Source organism: Schistocerca cancellata, unplaced genomic scaffold, assembly GCF_023864275.1.
Source record: "Schistocerca cancellata isolate TAMUIC-IGC-003103 unplaced genomic scaffold, iqSchCanc2.1 HiC_scaffold_279, whole genome shotgun sequence".
NCBI lineage: Eukaryota > Metazoa > Arthropoda > Insecta > Orthoptera > Acrididae > Schistocerca > Schistocerca cancellata.
In genome coordinates, this window is record NW_026046301.1 from 12501 (window position 1) to 17500 (window position 5000).

General features: G+C 53.3%; 1 non-coding gene across 1 annotated transcript in view; it reads left to right on the forward strand.

The window, feature by feature from the left end:
- The first annotated feature begins 3621 nt into the window (after nucleotides 1–3621).
- LOC126114051 (small subunit ribosomal RNA) overlaps nucleotides 3622–5000 on the forward strand; it is a 1909-nt gene continuing 530 nt past the window's right edge. The window contains exon 1 of the ribosomal RNA XR_007525051.1: nucleotides 3622–5000. This exon is cut by the window's right edge and continues 530 nt beyond it. This is a non-coding gene — a ribosomal RNA (small subunit ribosomal RNA).

A 5000-nucleotide genomic window follows, 5' to 3' on the forward strand; every position in this document is an offset into this window, starting at 1 on the left:
GGCAAACAGGGCTCCTCGCAGAATATATACGGTCCCTACCCCGCACAACGATGACGGTGTGGGGGCCATTGTACGACACCGCTTCCTGCGGTGCCAACGCTGTCGTAGAGTCGATACTCCATCTTTGGTAGAAGGCAACCATTCCGCTGTAAATGAGTACGTCGCTCGTAGTTCAGTCACCTCGCAGCACTGCTCAGTAAACTATGCAGGCCCACATAGATAGATCAAATACGCAAATGCCCCTATACATGCTGAACGTCTGTGCAAACAAAACGAACCACACGTCACCCGCACACTCTATCACCCACACACTCTATCACACACTACTCTCTGCCTGTAACAAACACAGATACAATAATTAAGCACCGGCATGGACCAACGTCCGGTGCATCCTATCCGCCACAGTACACCAACCAAACTATGATAACCAGGCCAGGAGGTCCAATCATAAAACAGAATATCCCACTCGTCCGACAACCACAATTGCTCAGATAAGCCACCAACACCCACACATGTCCTACACAGGGGTGCACCCAACATCACCACACTGCCTCGTCTTACAGCACAAACACACTGGCAGGAATGAAACACACAGGTCTGCCGCAACCACAGACACGGCTCGCCCCCCCCTCTCACTGGCGGAAAGCGCATCCCGACGTGACATAACTCCTTTGACACACTGACGCTGCCTCGGGCATCCACGTCCTACGGTCGATATCAACGAACCTCACCCCCCCCCCCCCCCCCACAACACGCCATCCCATACCACATTGTGTACCGTACCCAAACCTAACGTGTACTGTACTACAACGCAATGTGTACCATAACACAACCCAGTTTGTACCTTAACCTAACCTATGTCACCTTAACCTAACCTATGTCACCTTAACCTAACCTATGTCACCTTAACCTAACCTATGTCACCTTAACCTAACCTATGTCACCTTAACCTAACCTATGTCACCTTAACCTAACCTATGTCACCTTAACCTAACCTATGTCACCTTAACCTAACCTATGTCACCTTAACCTAACCTATGTCACCTTAACCTAACCTATGTCACCTTAACCTAACCTGTGTTGCACCTTAACCTACCTCAATTTGCACCGCAATGTAACTCAATTTGCACCGCAATGTAACTCAATTTGCACCGCAATGTAACTCAATTTGCACCGCAATGTAACTCAATTTGCACCGCAATGTAACTCAATTTGCACCGCAATGTAACTCAATTTGCACCGCAATGTAACTCAATTTGCACCGCAATGTAACTCAATTTGCACCGCAATGTAACGCAATTTGCACCGCAATGTAACGCAATTTGCACCGCAATGTAACGCAATTTGCACCACAATGTAACGCAATTTGCACCGCAATGTAACGCAATTTGTACCGCAATCTACCCCCATGTTGTGCCTTAACCTAACCCACGTTGTGCCTTAACCTAACCCACGTTGTGCCTTAACCTAACCCACGTTGTGCCTTAACCTAACCCACGTTGTGGCTTAACCTAACCCACGTTGTGGCTTAACCTAACCCACGTTGTGGCTTAACCTAACCCACGTTGTGGCTTAACCTAACCCACGTTGTGGCTTAACCTAACCCACGTTGTGGCTTAACCTAACCCACGTTGTGGCTTAACCTAACCCACGTTGTGGCTTAACCTAACCCACGTTGTGGCTTAACCTAACCCACGTTGTGGCTTAACCTAACCCACGTTGTGGCTTAACCTAACCCACGTTGTGGCTTAACCTAACCCACGTTGTGGCTTAACCTAACCCACGTTGTGGCTTAACCTAACCCACGTTGTGGCTTAACCTAACCCACGTTGTGGCTTAACCTAACCCACGTTGTGGCTTAACCTAACCCACGTTGTGGCTTAACCTAACCCACGTTGTGGCTTAACCTAACCCACGTTGTGGCTTAACCTAACCCACGTTGTGGCTTAACCTAACCCACGTTGTGCCTTAACCTAACCCACGTTGTGCCTTAACCTAACCCACGTTGTGCCTTAACCTAACCCACGTTGTGCCTTAACCTAACCCACGTTGTGCCTTAACCTAACCCACGTTGTGGCTTAACCTAACCCACGTTGTGGCTTAACCTAACCCACGTTGTGCCTTAACCTAACCCACGTTGTGCCTTAACCTAACCCACGTTGTGCCTTAACCTAACCCACGTTGTGCCTTAACCTAACCCACGTTGTGCCTTACCCTGCTCTGTAATTGGCATATGACACGTTACATTAATGTATTGTTGTCCAACCGCAACCGGCTCAGAATGTTGTGTACACAGCTATGTGTCATCTCCCCATAACAGCTGCATTGCAGTGTGGTACGCCATAGAGACGTGTGGGAGTAATGGACGCAGTGGATGGCGATCAGCATGAGCCGTCTGTTCATGTAGTGGCGCGTGTATGCAGACGTAGTAGTCTCTTCTCACACAATGTGATAGCACGGTGCCCCGCGTTCCACATCTGCGACATGCTACAGAGGCCGGTTGACAGTTGGTCGCGCAATGGAGATCGCATATGTACGGGGGCACCTTCCACGTGCCCTCTAGTCGGGCACATTTTGTTGCGTGGATGTGAGCGAATGTAGTGTGTCTTGACACCTGACAGGCAGGCATGCAATAATAGTTGACTTTGCAAACGGGGATGGACGTGTACGTTTACTGGTGACGTTACGCAAATGAACAACTGGTAACCCGTTGTGGTGCGGTTGATCTTGCTGGAGGTACATCTGTGAGGGCAACGATCGGTACAGCTACGAAGCGGTCCCCACCATACCAACGAACGTGAATGTGAATCTGGGTGTGAAGCGATACGCGGCTGTGGGTGGGTGGGACTGTCCCCGGCCGGTGAGGGGGGGCCGCCCGGCGTGCTGGCCGCGCGGTGCGTGGGCGCACGCGCTACAGCCGGCTGGTGGGGGCGCCCAGTGGCAGGCGCGCCGGCCGACGGACGCGGCAGGCGGCGCAGCTGCGCGCCGGGGCACCCTGCGCGCGGCGCCGTGCAGCCAAAGTGGGTCCTCGCGGACCCGGTGCGAAGCGCGGTGGACATCTGCAGTGTGCTGGTCCGATTGAGGACTGTGTGCGTTGAGGATGCGCCGCCGCCCGGCACTCGGCGCCGCGACGCCGTCTGCTGCTCGGTCGCCCCAGCGGTTCTCGCTGGTGGTTTGTATCGCAGTTGTGCGGACGTGTTGGCACGTGCGCTGTGCTGGGAGAGTTCGCTTCGGCACCCACGTGGGGCCTTTGCCCTTCTGTGGCGCTGGCGTTGGAGCTGCCGGTCACCGTAGGTGGCGCGTGTTGTCTCCCGCCGGCAATGCCACGACAGCACGCTCCCGGGCCTCTGTCGGCAGCGGCAAGCTCAGTTGGGAGCACGGGTGGTCGCACCTAAAGCGTCTACTCGCCTAACTCCGGGCGATTGCGCCTCTCTCGAACCCGACCAAGTACTTAGGACGGCGCTGCGCGCCGCCGGGACCTGAGAGGGTTTCGAGGTGTATTGTGCAGGGGAGCCCAGCCTCCTCCTGTTTGCAGAATAATTGAGCGGACGCTTGCGTGTTCGCGCGGGCCCCCGGGACACACTCCCGGGCGGCCGGCTGCTCAGCTCTAGTTGACGCAGCTCCCTGGTTGATCCTGCCAGTAGTCATATGCTTGTCTCAAAGATTAAGCCATGCATGTCTCAGTACAAGCCGCATTAAGGTGAAACCGCGAATGGCTCATTAAATCAGTTATGGTTCCTTAGATCGTACCCACGTTACTTGGATAACTGTGGTAATTCTAGAGCTAATACATGCAAACAGAGTCCCGACCAGAGATGGAAGGGACGCTTTTATTAGATCAAAACCAATCGGTCGGCTCGTCCGGTCCGTTTGCCTTGGTGACTCTGAATAACTTTGGGCTGATCGCACGGTCCTCGTACCGGCGACGCATCTTTCAAATGTCTGCCTTATCAACTGTCGATGGTAGGTTCTGCGCCTACCATGGTTGTAACGGGTAACGGGGAATCAGGGTTCGATTCCGGAGAGGGAGCCTGAGAAACGGCTACCACATCCAAGGAAGGCAGCAGGCGCGCAAATTACCCACTCCCGGCACGGGGAGGTAGTGACGAAAAATAACGATACGGGACTCATCCGAGGCCCCGTAATCGGAATGAGTACACTTTAAATCCTTTAACGAGTATCTATTGGAGGGCAAGTCTGGTGCCAGCAGCCGCGGTAATTCCAGCTCCAATAGCGTATATTAAAGTTGTTGCGGTTAAAAAGCTCGTAGTTGGATTTGTGTCCCACGCTGTTGGTTCACCGCCCGTCGGTGTTTAACTGGCATGTATCGTGGGACGTCCTGCCGGTGGGGCGAGCCGAAGGCGTGCGACCGCCTCGTGCGTGTTCGTGCGTCCCGAGGCGGACCCCGTTGAAATCCTACCAAGGTGCTCTTTATTGAGTGTCTGGGTGGGCCGGCACGTTTACTTTGAACAAATTAGAGTGCTTAAAGCAGGCAAGCCCGCCTGAATACTGTGTGCATGGAATAATGGAATAGGACCTCGGTTCTATTTTGTTGGTTTTCGGAACCCGAGGTAATGATTAATAGGGACAGGCGGGGGCATTCGTATTGCGACGTTAGAGGTGAAATTCTTGGATCGTCGCAAGACGAACAGAAGCGAAAGCATTTGCCAAGTATGTTTTCATTAATCAAGAACGAAAGTTAGAGGTTCGAAGGCGATCAGATACCGCCCTAGTTCTAACCATAAACGATGCCAGCCAGCGATCCGCCGCAGTTCCTCCGATGACTCGGCGGGCAGCCTCCGGGAAACCAAAGCTTTTGGGTTCCGGGGGAAGTATGGTTGCAAAGCTGAAACTTAAAGGAATTGACGGAAGGGCACCACCAGGAGTGGAGCCTGCGGCTTAATTTGACTCAACACGGGAAACCTCACCAGGCCCGGACACCGGAAGGATTGACAGATTGATAGCTCTTTCTTGATTCGGTGGGTGGTGGTGCATGGCCG